Here is a 16,203-nt window from a genome sequence, read left to right as displayed (position 1 = left end):
TAATTTTCGAGCCACCCCGAAAAGCCGAATTAGCGTGATTACTTCTTGCGGATACCCCACCCGAGTGAGCCGGTGCAAATTTGAACTCCGTCACTGTTATATTTTGGCGGTAATCGACTATTTTTAGTCAAATTATGACGTCACTTTTGCACCAAAAAGTTGTAATTCCCAAGGTTTTGCGAATTTTGCATGACTCCACACAGGAAAGCTGTTCAGGATGCTCAACTTGGTCGATTTGCACCGTCAAAACGCGATTTCCAGAGTTGACTATTAGAAAAACAAGATGGCCGCTCTTCCTTTTTCCCTGACCGGGGAATAAAATTTTAATTTTCGAGCCACCCCGAAAAGCCGAATTAGCGTGATTACTTCTTGCGGATACCCCACCCGAGTGTGCCGGTGCAAATTTGAACTCCGTCACTGTTATATTTTGGCGGTAATCGACGATTTTTGGTCAAATTATGACGTCACTTTTGCAACAAAAAGTTGTAATTCCCAAGGTTTTGCGAATTTTGCATGACTCCACACAGCAAAGTTGTTCAGGATGCTCAACTTGGTCGATTTGCACCGTCAAAACGCGATTTCCAGAGTTGACTATTAGAAAAACAAGATGGCCGCTCTTCCCTTTTCCCTGACCGGGGAATAAAATTTTAATTTTCGAGCAACCCCGAAAAGCCGAATTAGCGTGATTACTTCTTGCGGATACCCCACCCGAGTGTGCCGGTGCAAATTTGAACTCCGTCACTGTTATATTTTGGCGGTAATCGACGATTTTTGGTCAAATTATGACGTCACTTTTGCAACAAAAAGTTGTAATTCCCAAGGTTTTGCGAATTTTGCATGACTCAACACAGGAAAGTTTTTCAGGATTCTCAACTTGGTCGATTTGTACCGTCAAAACGCGATTTCCAGAGTTGACTATTAGAAAAAACAAGATGGCCGCTCTTCCTTTTTCCCTAACCTGGGAATAAAATTTTAATTTTCGAGCAACCCCGAAAAGCCGAATTAGCGTGATTACTTCTTGCAGATACCCCACCCGAGTGTGCCGGTGCAAATTTGAACTCCCTCACTGTTATATTTTGGCGGTAATCGACGATTATCGGTCAAATTATAACGTCACTTTTGCAACAAAAAGTTGTTATTCCCAAGGTTTTGCGAATTTTGCATGACTCAACACAGGAAAGTTTTTCAGGATGCTCAACTTGGTCGATTTGTACCGTCAAAACGCGATTTCCAGAGTTGACTATTAGAAAAACAAGATGGCCGCTCTTCCCTTTTCCCTACCGGGGGAATAAACTTTTTAATTTTCGAGCCACCCCGAAAAGCCGAATTAGCGTGATTACTTCTTGAGGATACCCCACCCGAGTGTGCCGGTGCAAATTTGAACTCCGTCACTGTTATATTTTGGCGGTAATCGACGATTTTTGGTCAAATTATGACGTCACTTTTGCAACAAAAAGTTGTAATTCCCAAGGTTTTGCGAATTTTGCATGACTCCACACAGCAAAGTTGTTCAGGATGCTCAACTTGGTCGATTTGTACCGTCAAAACGCGATTTCCAGAGTTTACTGTGAGAAAAACAAGATGACCGCTCTTCCCTTTTCCCTACCGGGGGAATAAACTTTTTAATTTTCGCGCCACACCGAAAAGCCGAATTAGCGTGATTACTTCTTGAGGATACCCCACCCGAGTGTGCCGGTGCAAATTTGAACTCCGTCACTGTTATATTTTGGCGGTAATCGACGATTATTTGTCAAATTATGACGTCACTTTTGCACCAAAAAGTTGTAATTCCCAAGGTTTTGCGAATTTTGCATGACTCCACACAGGAAAGCTGTTCAGGATGCTCAACTTGGTCGATTTGCACCGTCAAAACGCGATTTCCAGAGTTGACTATTAGAAAAACTGGATGGCCGCTCTTCCCTTTTCCCTGACCGGGGAATAAAATTTTAATTTTCGAGCAACCCCGAAAAGCCGAATTAGCGTGATTACTTCTTGCGGATACCCCACCCGAGTGTGCCGGTGCAAATTTGAACTCCGTCACCATTATATTTTGGCGGTAATCGACGATTTTTGGTCAAATTATGACGTCACTTTTGCAACAAAAAGTTGTAATTCCCAAGGTTTTGCGAATTTTGCATGACTCAACACAGGAAAGTTTTTCAGGATGCTCAACTTGGTCGATTTGTACCGTCAAAACGCGATTTCCCGAGTTGACTATTAGAAAAACAAGATGGCCGCTCTTCCTTTTTCCCTAACCTGGGAATAAAATTTTAATTTTCGAGCAACCCCGAAAAGCCGAATTAGCGTGATTACTTCTTGCAGATACCCCACCCGAGTGTGCCGGTGCAAATTTGAACTCCGTCACTGTTATATTTTGGCGGTAATCGACGATTTTTGGTCAAATTATGACGTCACTTTTGCAACAAAAAGTTGTAATTCCCAAGGTTTTGCGAATTTTGCATGACTCCACACAGCAAAGTTGTTCAGGATGCTCAACTTGGTCGATTTGTACCGTCAAAACGCGATTTCCAGAGTTGACTGTTAGAAAAACAAGATGGCCGCTCTTCCCTTTTCCCTACCGGGGGAATAAACTTTTAATTTTCGAGCCACCCCGAAAAGCCGAATTAGCGTGATTACTTCTTGCGGATACCCCACCGGAGTGTGCCGGTGCAAATTTGAACTCCGTCACTGTTATATTTTGGCGGTAATCGACGATTTTTGGTCAAATTATGACGTCACTTTTGCAACAAAAAGTTGTAATTCCCAAGGTTTTGCGAATTTTGCATGACTCCACACAGGAAAGCTGTTCAGGATGCTCAACTTGGTCGATTTGCACCGTCAAAACGCGATTTCCAGAGTTGACTATTAGAAAAACAAGATGGCCGCTCTTCCCTTTTCCCTAACCGGGGAATAAAATTTAAATTTTCGAGCAACCCCGAAAAACCGAATTAGCGGGATTACTTCTTGCGGATACCCCACCCGAGTGTGCCGGTGCAAATTTGAACTCCATCACTGTTATATTTTGGCGGTAATCGACGATTATCGGTCAAATTATGACGTCACTTTTGCACCAAAAAGTTGTAATTCCCAAGGTTTTGAGAATTTTGCATGACTCCACACAGGAAAGTTGTTCAGGATGCTCAACTTGGTCGATTTGTACCGTCAAAACGCGATTTCCAGAGTTGACTATTAGAAAAACAAGATGACCGCTCTTCCCTTTTCCCTACCGGGGGAATAAACTTTTTAATTTTCGAGCCACACCGAAAAGCCGAATAAGCGTGATTACTTCTTGAGGATACCCCACCCGAGTGTGCCGGTGCAAATTTGAACTCCGTCACTGTTATATTTTGGCGGTAATCGACGATTTTTGGTCAAATTATGACGTCACTTTTGCACCAAAAAGTTGTAATTCCCAAGGTTTTGCGAATTTTGCATGACTCCACACAGCAAAGTTGTTCAGGATGCTCAACTTGGTCGATTTGTACCGTCAAAACGCGATTTCCAGAGTTGACTGTTAGAAAAACAAGATGGCCGCTCTTCCCTTTTCCCTACCGGGGGAATAAACTTTTTAATTTTTTGCCACCCCGAAAAGCCGAATTAGCGTGATTACTTCTTGCGGATACCCCACCCGAGTGTGCCGGAGCAAATTTGAACTCCGTCACTGTTATATTTTGGCGGTAATCGACGATTTTTGGTCAAATTATGACGTCACTTTTGCAACAAAAAGTTGTAATTCCCAAGGTTTTGCGAATTTTGCATGACTCCACACAGCAAAGTTGTTCAGGATGCTTAACTTAGTCGATTTGCACCGTCAAAACGCGATTTCCAGAGTTGACTATTAGAAAAACAAGATGACCGCTCTTCCCTTTTCCCTAAACGGGGAATAAAATTTAAATTTTCGAGCAACCCCGAAAAGCCGAATTAGCGTGATTACTTCTTGCGGATACCCCACCCGAGTGTGCCGGTGCAAATTTGAACTCCGTCACTGTTATATTTTGGCGGTAATCGACGATTTTTGGTCAAATTATGACGTCACTTTTGCACCAAAAAGTTGTAATTCCCAAGGTTTTGCGAATTTTGCATGACTCCACACAGCAAAGTTGTTCAGGATGCTCAACTTGGTCGATTTGTACCGTCAAAACGCGATTTCCAGAGTTGACTGTTAGAAAAACAAGATGGCCGCTATTCCCTTTTCCCTAACCTGGGAATAAAATTTTAATTTTCGAGCAACCCCGAAAAGCCGAATTAGCGTGATTACTTCTTGCGGATACCCCACCCGAGTGTGCCGGTGCAAATTTGAACTCCGTTACTGCTATATTTTGGCGGTAATCGACGATTTTTAGTCAAATTATGACGTCACTTTTGCACCAAAAAGTTGTAATTCCCAAGGTTTTGCGAATTTTGCATGACTCCACACAGGAAAGTTGTTCAGGATGCTCAACTTGGTCGATTTGTACCGTCAAAACGCGATTTCCAGAGTTGACTGTTAGAAAAACAAGATGGCCGCTCTTCCCTTTTCCCTACCGGGGGAATAAACTTTTTAATTTTCTGCCACCCCGAAAAGCCGAATTAGCGTGATTACTTCTTGCGGATACCCCACCCGAGTGTGCCGGTGCAAATTTGAACTCCATCATTGTTATATTTTGGCGGTAATCGACGATTATCGGTCAAATTATGACGTCACTTTTGCACCAAAAAGTTGTAATTCCCAAGGTTTTGCGAATTTTGCATGACTCCACACACGAAAGTTGTTCAGGATGCTCAACTTGGTCGATTTGTACCGTCAAAACGCGATTTCCAGAGTTGACTGTTAGAAAAACAAGAAGGCCGCTCTTCCCTTTTCCCTAACCTGTGAATAAAATTTTAATTTTCGAGCAACCCCGAAAAGCCGAATTAGCGTGATTACTTCTTGCGGATACCCCAATCGAGTGTGCCGGTGCAAATTTGAACTCCCTCACTGATATATTTTGGCGGTAATCGACGATTTTTGGTCAAATTATGACGTCACTTTTGCACCAAAAAGTTGTAATTCCCAAGGTTTTGAGAATTTTGCATGACTCCACACAGGAAAGTTGTTCAGGATGCTCAACTTGGTCGATTTGTACCGTCAAAACGCGATTTCCAGAGTTGACTATTAGAGAACCAGATGACCGCTCTTCCCTTTTCCCTACCGGGGGAATAAACTTTTTAATTTTCGAGCCACCCCGAAAAGCCGAATTAGCGTGATTACTTCTTGAGGATACCCCACCCGAGTGTGCCGGTGCAAATTTGAACTCCGTCACTGTTATATTTTGGCGGTAATCGACGAGTTTTGGTCAAATTATGACGTCACTTTTGCACCAAAAAGTTGTAATTCCCAAGGTTTTGCGAATTTTGCATGACTCCACACAGGAAAGTTGTTCAGGATGCTCAACTTGGTCGATTTGTACCGTCAAAACGCGATTTCCAGAGTTGACTATTAGAGAACCAGATGACAGCTCTTCCCTTTTCCCTACCGGGGGAATAAACTTTTTAATTTTCGAGCCACCCCGAAAAGCCGAATTAGCGTGATTACTTCTTGAGGATACCCCACCCGAGTGTGCCGGTGCAAATTTGAACTCCGTCACTGTTATATTTTGGCGGTAATCGACGATTTTTGGTCAAATTATGACGTCACTTTTGCACCAAAAAGTTGTAATTCCCAAGGTTTTGCGAATTTTGCATGACTCCACACAGCAAAGTTGTTCAGGATGCTCAACTTGGTCGATTTGTACCGTCAAAACGCGATTTCCAGAGTTGACTGTTAGAAAAACAAGATGGCCGCTCTTCCCTTTTCCCTACCGGGGGAATAAACTTTTTAATTTTCGAGCCACCCCGAAAAGCCGAATTAGCGTGATTACTTCTTGCGGATACCCCACCGGAGTGTGCCGGTGCAAATTTGAACTCCGTCACTGTTATATTTTGGCGGTAATCGACGATTTTTGGTCAAATTATGACGTCACTTTTGCAACAAAAAGTTGTAATTCCCAAGGTTTTGCGAATTTTGCATGACTCCACACAGAAAAGCTGTTCAGGATGCTCAACTTGGTCGATTTGCACCGTCAAAACGCGATTTCCAGAGTTGACTATTAGAAAAACAAGATGGCCGCTCTTCCCTTTTCCCTAACCGGGGAATAAAAATTAAATTTTCGAGCAACCCCGAAAAACCGAATTAGCGGGATTACTTCTTGCGGATACCCCACCCGAGTGTGCCGGTGCAAATTTGAACTCCATCACTGTTATATTTTGGCGGTAATCGACGATTATCGGTCAAATTATGACGTCACTTTTGCACCAAAAAGTTGTAATTCCCAATGTTTTGAGAATTTTGCATGACTCCACACAGGAAAGTTGTTCAGGATGCTCAACTTGGTCGATTTGCACCGTCAAAACGCGATTTCCAGAGTTGACTATTAGAAAAACAAGATGGCCGCTCTTCCCTTTTCCCTAACCGGGGAATAAAATTTTAATTTTCGAGCAACCCCGAAAAGCCGAATTAGCGTGATTAATTCTTGCGGATACCCCACCCGAGTGTGCCGGTGCAAATTTGAACTCCATCATTGTTATATTTTGGCGGTAATCGACGATTATTGGTCAAATTATGACGTCACTTTTGCACCAAAAAGTTGTAATTCCCAAGGTTTTGCGAATTTTGCAAGACTCCACACAGGAAAGTTGTTCAGGATGCTCAACTTGGTCGATTTGTACCGTCAAAACGCGATTTCCAGAGTTGACTATTAGAAAAACAAGATGGCCGCTCTTCCCTTTCCCCTAACCGGGGAATAAACTTTTTAATTTTCGAGCCACCCCGAAAAGCCGAATTAGCGTGATTACTTCTTGCGGATACCCCACCCGAGTGTGCCGGTGCAAATTTGAACTCCGTCACTGTTATTTTCTGGCGGTAATCGACGATTTTTGGTCAAATTATGACGTCACTTTTGCAACAAAAAGTTGTAATTCCCAAGGTTTTGCGAATTTTGCATGACTCCACACAGGAAAGTTGTTCAGGATGCTCAACTTGGTCGATTTGCACCGTCAAAACGCGATTTCCAGAGTTGACTATTAGAAAAACAAGATGACCGCTCTTCCCTTTTCCCTACCGGGGAATAAACTTTTTAATTTTCGAGCCACCCCGAAAAGCCGAATTAGCGTGATTACTTCTTGAGGATACCCCAACCGAGTGTGCCGGTGCAAAATTTGAACTCCGTAACTGCTATATTTTGGCGGTAATCGAAGATTTTTGGTCAAATTATGACGTCACTTTTGCAACAAAAAGTTGTAATTCCCAAGGTTTTGCGAATTTTGCATGACTCCACACAGGAAAGCTGTTCAGGATGCTCAACTTGGTCGATTTGCACCGTCAAAACGCGATTTCCAGAGTTGACTATTAGAAAATCAAGATGGCCGCTCTTCCCTTTTCCCTAACAGGGGAATAAAATTTTAATTTTCGAGCAACCCCGAAAAGCCGAATTAGCGGGATTACTTCTTGCGGATACCCCACCCGAGTGTGCCCCACCCGAGTGTGCCGGTGCAAATTTGAACTCCATCATTGTTATATTTTGGCGGTAATCGACGATTATTGGTCAAATTATGACGTCACTTTTGCACCAAAAAGTTGTAATTCCCAAGGTTTTGCGAATTTTGCAAGACTCCACACAGGAAAGTTGTTCAGGATGCTCAACTTGGTCGATTTGTACCGTCAAAACGCGATTTCCAGAGTTGACTGTTAGAAAAACAAGATGGCCGCTCTTCCCTTTTCACTAACCGGGGAATAAAATTTTAATTTTCGAGCCACCCCGAAGAGCCGAATTAGCTTGATTACTTCTTGCGGATACCCCACCCGAGTGTGCCGGTGCAAACTTGAACTCCGTCATTGTTATATTTTGGCGGTAATCGACGATTATCGGTCAAATTATGACGTCACTTTTGCACCAAAAAGTTGTAATTCCCAAGGTTTTGCGAATTTTGCATGACTCCACACAGGAAAGTTGTTTAGGATGCTCAACTTGGACGATTTGTACCGTCAAAACGCGATTTCCAGAGTTGACTGTTAGAAAAACAAGATGGCCGCTCTTCCCTTTTCCCTACCGGGGGAATAAACTTTTTAATTTTCGAGCCACCCCGAAAAGCCGAATTAGCGTGATTACTTCTCGCGGATACCCCAACCGAGTGTGCCGGTGCAAAATTTGAACTCCGTAACTGCTATATTTTGGCGGTAATCGACGATTTTTGGTCAAATTATGACGTCACTTTTGCAACAAAAAGTTGTAATTCCCAAGGTTTTGCGAATTTTGCATGACTCCACACAAGAAAGCTGTTCAGGATGCTCAACTTGGTCGATTTGCACCGTCAAAACGCGATTTCCAGAGTTGAGTATTAGAAAAACAAGATGGCCGCTCTTCCCTTTTCCCTAACAGGGGAATAAAATTTTAATTTTCGAGCAACCCCGAAAAGCCGAATTAGCGTGATTACTTCTTGCGGATACCCCACCCGAGTGTGCCCCACCCGAGTGTGCCGGTGCAAATTTGAACTCCATCATTGTTATATTTTGGCGGTAATCGACGATTATTGGTCAAATTATGACGTCACTTTTGCACCAAAAAGTTGTAATTCCCAAGGTTTTGCGAATTTTGCAAGACTCCACACAGGAAAGTTGTTCAGGATGCTCAACTTGGTCGATTTGTACCGTCAAAACGCGATTTCCAGAGTTGACTGTTAGAAAAACAAGATGGCCGCTCTTCCCTTTTCACTAACCGGGGAATAAAATTTTGATTTTCGAGCAACCCCGAAAAGCCGAAATAGCGTGATTACTTCTTGCGGATACCCCACCCGAGTGTGCCGGTGCAAATTTGAACTCCCTCACTGATATATTTTGGCGGTAATCGACGATTTTTAGTCAAATTATGACGTCACTTTTGCACCAAAAAGTTGTAATTCCCAAGGTTTTGCGAATTTTGCATGACTCCACACAGCAAAGTTGTTCAGGATGCTCAACTTGGTCGATTTGTACCGTCAAAACGCGATTTCCAGAGTTGACTGTTAGAAAAACAAGATGGCCGCTCTTCCCTTTTCACTAACCGGGGAATAAAATTTTAATTTTCGAGCCACCCCGAAAAGCCGAATTAGCGTGATTACTTCTTGCGGATACCCCAACCAAGTGTGCCGGTGCAAAATTTGAAATCCGTTACTGCTATATTTTGGCGGTAATCGACGATTTTTGGTCAAACTATGACGTCGCTTTTGCAACAAAAAGTTGTAATTCCCAAGGTTTTGCGAATTTAGCATGACTCCACACAGGAAAGCTGTTCAGGATGCTCAACTTGGTCGATTTGCACCGTCAAAACGCGATTTCAAGAGTTGACTATTAGAAAAACAAGATGGCCGCTCTTCCCTTTTCCCTAACCGGGGAATAAAATTTTAATTTTCGAGCAACCCCGAAAAACCGAATTAGCGGGATTACTTCTTGCGGATACCCCACCCGAGTGTGCCGGTGCAAATTTGAACTCCATCATTGTTATATTTTGGCGGTAATCGACGATTATCGGTCAAATTATGACGTCACTTTTGCACCAAAAAGTTGTAATTCCCAAGGTTTTGAGAATTTTGCATGACTCCACACAGGAAAGCTGTTCAGGATGCTCAACTTGGTCGATTTGCACCGTCAAAACGCGATTTCCAGAGTTGACTATTAGAAAAACAAGATGGCCGCTCTTCCCTTTTCACTAACCGGGGAATAAAATTTTAATTTTCGAGCCACCCCGAAGAACCGAATTAGCTTGATTACTTCTTGCGGATACCCCACCCGAGTGTGCCGGTGCAAATTTGAACTCCGTCATTGTTATATTTTGGCGGTGATCGACGATTATCGGTCAAATTATGACGTCACTTTTGCACCAAAAAGTTGTAATTCCCAAGGTTTTGAGAATTTTGCATGACTCCACACAGGAAAGTTGTTCAGGATGCTCAACTTGGTCGATTTGTACCGTCAAAACGCGATTTCCAGAGTTGACTATTAGAAAAACAAGATGACCGCTCTTCCCTTTTCCCTACCGGGGGAATAAACTTTTTAATTTTCGAGCCACCCCGAAGAGCCGAATTAGCGTGATTACTTCTTGAGGATACCCCAACCAAGTGTGCCGGTGCAAATTTGAACTCCGTTACTGCTATATTTTGGCGGTAATCGACGATTATTGGTCAAACTATGACGTCGCTTTTGCAACAAAAAGTTGTAATTCCCAAGGTTTTGAGAATTTTGCATGACTCCACACAGGAAAGCTGTTCAGGATGCTCAACTTGGTCGATTTGCACCGTCAAAACGCGATTTCAAGAGTTGACTATTAGAAAAACAAGATGGCCGCTCTTCCCTTTTCCCTAACCGGGGAATAAAATTTTAATTTTCGAGCAACCCCGAAAAGCCGAATCAGCGTGATTAATTCTTGCGGATACCCCACCCGAGTGTGCCGGTGCAAATTTGAACTCCATCATTGTTATATTTTGGCGGTAATCGACGATTATTGGTCAAATTATGACGTCACTTTTGCACCAAAAAGTTGTAATTCCCAAGGTTTTGCGAATTTTGCAAGACTCCACACAGGAAAGTTGTTCAGGATGCTCAACTTGGTCGATTTGTACCGTCAAAACGCGATTTCCAGAGTTGACTATTAGAAAAACAAGATGGCCGCTCTTCCCTTTCCCCTAACCGGGGAATAAACTTTTTAATTTTCGAGCCACCCCGAAAAGCCGAATTAGCGTGATTACTTCTTGCGGATACCCCACCCGAGTGTGCCGGTGCAAATTTGAACTCCGTCACTGTTATTTTCTGGCGGTAATCGACGATTTTTGGTCAAATTATGACGTCACTTTTGCAACAAAAAGTTGTAATTCCCAAGGTTTTGCGAATTTAGCATGACTCCACACAGGAAAGCTGTTCAGGATGCTCAACTTGGTCGATTTGCACCGTCAAAACGCGATTTCAAGAGTTGACTATTAGAAAAACAAGATGGCCGCTCTTCCCTTTTCCCTAACCGGGGAATAAAATTTTAATTTTCGAGCAACCCCGAAAAACCGAATTAGCGGGATTACTTCTTGCGGATACCCCACCCGAGTGTGCCGGTGCAAATTTGAACTCCATCACTGTTATATTTTGGCGGTAATCGACGATTATCGGTCAAATTATGACGTCACTTTTGCACCAAAAAGTTGTAATTCCCAAGGTTTTGAGAATTTTGCATGACTCCACACAGGAAAGTTGTTCAGGATGCTCAACTTGGTCGATTTGCACCGTCAAAACGCGATTTCCAGAGTTGACTATTAGAAAAACAAGATGGCCGCTCTTCCCTTTTCACTAACCGGGGAATAAAATTTTGATTTTCGAGCAACCCCGAAAAGCCGAAATAGCGTGATTACTTCTTGCGGATACCCCACCCGAGTGTGCCGGTGCAAATTTGAACTCCCTCACTGATATATTTTGGCGGTAATCGACGATTTTTAGTCAAATTATGACGTCACTTTTGCACCAAAAAGTTGTAATTCCCAAGGTTTTGCGAATTTTGCATGACTCCACACAGCAAAGTTGTTCAGGATGCTCAACTTGGTCGATTTGTACCGTCAAAACGCGATTTCCAGAGTTGACTGTTAGAAAAACAAGATGGCCGCTCTTCCCTTTTCACTAACCGGGGAATAAAATTTTAATTTTCGAGCCACCCCGAAAAGCCGAATTAGCGTGATTACTTCTTGCGGATACCCCAACCAAGTGTGCCGGTGCAAAATTTGAAATCCGTTACTGCTATATTTTGGCGGTAATCGACGATTTTTGGTCAAACTATGACGTCGCTTTTGCAACAAAAAGTTGTAATTCCCAAGGTTTTGCGAATTTAGCATGACTCCACACAGGAAAGCTGTTCAGGATGCTCAACTTGGTCGATTTGCACCGTCAAAACGCGATTTCAAGAGTTGACTATTAGAAAAACAAGATGGCCGCTCTTCCCTTTTCCCTAACCGGGGAATAAAATTTTAATTTTCGAGCAACCCCGAAAAACCGAATTAGCGGGATTACTTCTTGCGGATACCCCACCCGAGTGTGCCGGTGCAAATTTGAACTCCATCATTGTTATATTTTGGCGGTAATCGACGATTATCGGTCAAATTATGACGTCACTTTTGCACCAAAAAGTTGTAATTCCCAAGGTTTTGAGAATTTTGCATGACTCCACACAGGAAAGCTGTTCAGGATGCTCAACTTGGTCGATTTGCACCGTCAAAACGCGATTTCCAGAGTTGACTATTAGAAAAACAAGATGGCCGCTCTTCCCTTTTCACTAACCGGGGAATAAAATTTTAATTTTCGAGCCACCCCGAAGAACCGAATTAGCTTGATTACTTCTTGCGGATACCCCACCCGAGTGTGCCGGTGCAAATTTGAACTCCGTCATTGTTATATTTTGGCGGTAATCGACGATTATCGGTCAAATTATGACGTCACTTTTGCACCAAAAAGTTGTAATTCCCAAGGTTTTGAGAATTTTGCATGACTCCACACAGGAAAGTTGTTCAGGATGCTCAACTTGGTCGATTTGTACCGTCAAAACGCGATTTCCAGAGTTGACTATTAGAAAAACAAGATGACCGCTCTTCCCTTTTCCCTACCGGGGGAATAAACTTTTTAATTTTCGAGCCACCCCGAAGAGCCGAATTAGCGTGATTACTTCTTGAGGATACCCCAACCAAGTGTGCCGGTGCAAATTTGAACTCCGTTACTGCTATATTTTGGCGGTAATCGACGATTATTGGTCAAACTATGACGTCGCTTTTGCAACAAAAAGTTGTAATTCCCAAGGTTTTGAGAATTTTGCATGACTCCACACAGGAAAGCTGTTCAGGATGCTCAACTTGGTCGATTTGCACCGTCAAAACGCGATTTCAAGAGTTGACTATTAGAAAAACAAGATGGCCGCTCTTCCCTTTTCCCTAACCGGGGAATAAAATTTTAATTTTCGAGCAACCCCGAAAAGCCGAATCAGCGTGATTAATTCTTGCGGATACCCCACCCGAGTGTGCCGGTGCAAATTTGAACTCCATCATTGTTATATTTTGGCGGTAATCGACGATTATTGGTCAAATTATGACGTCACTTTTGCACCAAAAAGTTGTAATTCCCAAGGTTTTGCGATTTTGCAAGACTCCACACAGGAAAGTTGTTCAGGATGCTCAACTTGGTCGATTTGTACCGTCAAAACGCGATTTCCAGAGTTGACTATTAGAAAAACAAGATGGCCGCTCTTCCCTTTCCCCTAACCGGGGAATAAACTTTTTAATTTTCGAGCCACCCCGAAAAGCCGAATTAGCGTGATTACTTCTTGCGGATACCCCACCCGAGTGTGCCGGTGCAAATTTGAACTCCGTCACTGTTATTTTCTGGCGGTAATCGACGATTTTTGGTCAAATTATGACGTCACTTTTGCAACAAAAAGTTGTAATTCCCAAGGTTTTGCGAATTTTGCATGACTCCACACAGCAAAGTTGTTCAGGATGCTCAACTTGGTCGATTTGTACCGTCAAAACGCGATTTCCAGAGTTGACTGTTAGAAAAACAAGATGGCCGCTCTTCCCTTTTCACTAACCGGGGAATAAAATTTTAATTTTCGAGCCACCCCGAAAAGCCGAATTAGCGTGATTACTTCTTGCGGATACCCCAACCAAGTGTGCCGGTGCAAAATTTGAAATCCGTTACTGCTATATTTTGGCGGTAATCGACGATTTTTGGTCAAACTATGACGTCGCTTTTGCAACAAAAAGTTGTAATTCCCAAGGTTTTGCGAATTTAGCATGACTCCACACAGGAAAGCTGTTCAGGATGCTCAACTTGGTCGATTTGCACCGTCAAAACGCGATTTCAAGAGTTGACTATTAGAAAAACAAGATGGCCGCTCTTCCCTTTTCCCTAACCGGGGAATAAAATTTTAATTTTCGAGCAACCCCGAAAAACCGAATTAGCGGGATTACTTCTTGCGGATACCCCACCCGAGTGTGCCGGTGCAAATTTGAACTCCATCATTGTTATATTTTGGCGGTAATCGACGATTATCGGTCAAATTATGACGTCACTTTTGCACCAAAAAGTTGTAATTCCCAAGGTTTTGAGAATTTTGCATGACTCCACACAGGAAAGCTGTTCAGGATGCTCAACTTGGTCGATTTGCACCGTCAAAACGCGATTTCCAGAGTTGACTATTAGAAAAACAAGATGGCCGCTCTTCCCTTTTCACTAACCGGGGAATAAAATTTTAATTTTCGAGCCACCCCGAAGAACCGAATTAGCTTGATTACTTCTTGCGGATACCCCACCCGAGTGTGCCGGTGCAAATTTGAACTCCGTCATTGTTATATTTTGGCGGTAATCGACGATTATCGGTCAAATTATGACGTCACTTTTGCACCAAAAAGTTGTAATTCCCAAGGTTTTGAGAATTTTGCATGACTCCACACAGGAAAGTTGTTCAGGATGCTCAACTTGGTCGATTCGTACCGTCAAAACGCGATTTCCAGAGTTGACTATTAGAAAAACAAGATGACCACTCTTCCCTTTTCCCTACCGGGGGAATAAACTTTTTAATTTTCGAGCCACCCCGAAGAGCCGAATTAGCGTGATTACTTCTTGAGGATACCCCAACCAAGTGTGCCGGTGCAAATTTGAACTCCGTTACTGCTATATTTTGGCGGTAATCGACGATTATTGGTCAAACTATGACGTCGCTTTTGCAACAAAAAGTTGTAATTCCCAAGGTTTTGAGAATTTTGCATGACTCCACACAGGAAAGCTGTTCAGGATGCTCAACTTGGTCGATTTGCACCGTCAAAACGCGATTTCAAGAGTTGACTATTAGAAAAACAAGATGGCCGCTCTTCCCTTTTCCCTAACCGGGGAATAAAATTTTAATTTTCGAGCAACCCCGAAAAGCCGAATCAGCGTGATTAATTCTTGCGGATACCCCACCCGAGTGTGCCGGTGCAAATTTGAACTCCATCATTGTTATATTTTGGCGGTAATCGACGATTATTGGTCAAATTATGACGTCACTTTTGCACCAAAAAGTTGTAATTCCCAAGGTTTTGCGAATTTTGCAAGACTCCACACAGGAAAGTTGTTCAGGATGCTCAACTTGGTCGATTTGTACCGTCAAAACGCGATTTCCAGAGTTGACTATTAGAAAAACAAGATGGCCGCTCTTCCCTTTCCCCTAACCGGGGAATAAACTTTTTAATTTTCGAGCCACCCCGAAAAGCCGAATTAGCGTGATTACTTCTTGCGGATACCCCACCCGAGTGTGCCGGTGCAAATTTGAACTCCGTCACTGTTATTTTCTGGCGGTAATCGACGATTTTTGGTCAAATTATGACGTCACTTTTGCAACAAAAAGTTGTAATTCCCAAGGTTTTGCGAATTTTGCATGACTCCACACAGGAAAGTTGTTCAGGATGCTCAACTTGGTCGATTTGCACCGTCAAAACGCGATTTCCAGAGTTGACTATTAGAAAAACAAGATGACCGCTCTTCCCTTTTCCCTACCGGGGAATAAACTTTTTAATTTTCGAGACACCCCGAAAAGCCGAATTAGCGTGATTACTTCTTGAGGATACCCCAACCGAGTGTGCCGGTGCAAAATTTGAACTCCGTAACTGCTATATTTTGGCGGTAATCGACGAGTTTTGGTCAAATTATGACGTCACTTTTGCAACAAAAAGTTGTAATTCCCAAGGTTTTGCGAATTTTGCATGACTCCACACAGGAAAGCTGTTCAGGATGCTCAACTTGGTCGATTTGCACCGTCAAAACGCGATTTCCAGAGTTGACTATTAGAAAAACAAGATGGCCGCTCTTCCCTTTTCCCTAACAGGGGAATAAAATTTTAATTTTCGAGCAACCCCGAAAAGCCGAATTAGCGTGATTACTTCTTGCGGATACCCCACCCGAGTGTGCCCCACCCGAGTGTGCCGGTGCAAATTTGAACTCCATCATTGTTATATTTTGGCGGTAATCGACGATTATTGGTCAAATTATGACGTCACTTTTGCACCAAAAAGTTGTAATTCCCAAGGTTTTGCGAATTTTGCAAGACTCCACACAGGAAAGTTGTTCAGGATGCTCAACTTGGTCGATTTGTACCGTCAAAACGCGATTTCCAGAGT

Source organism: Asterias amurensis, chromosome 21, assembly GCF_032118995.1.
Source record: "Asterias amurensis chromosome 21, ASM3211899v1".
Taxonomy (NCBI): Eukaryota; Metazoa; Echinodermata; class Asteroidea; order Forcipulatida; family Asteriidae; genus Asterias; species Asterias amurensis.
The sequence above is the reverse complement of the archived record's forward strand: the minus strand, read 5'-3'. Positions refer to the sequence as shown.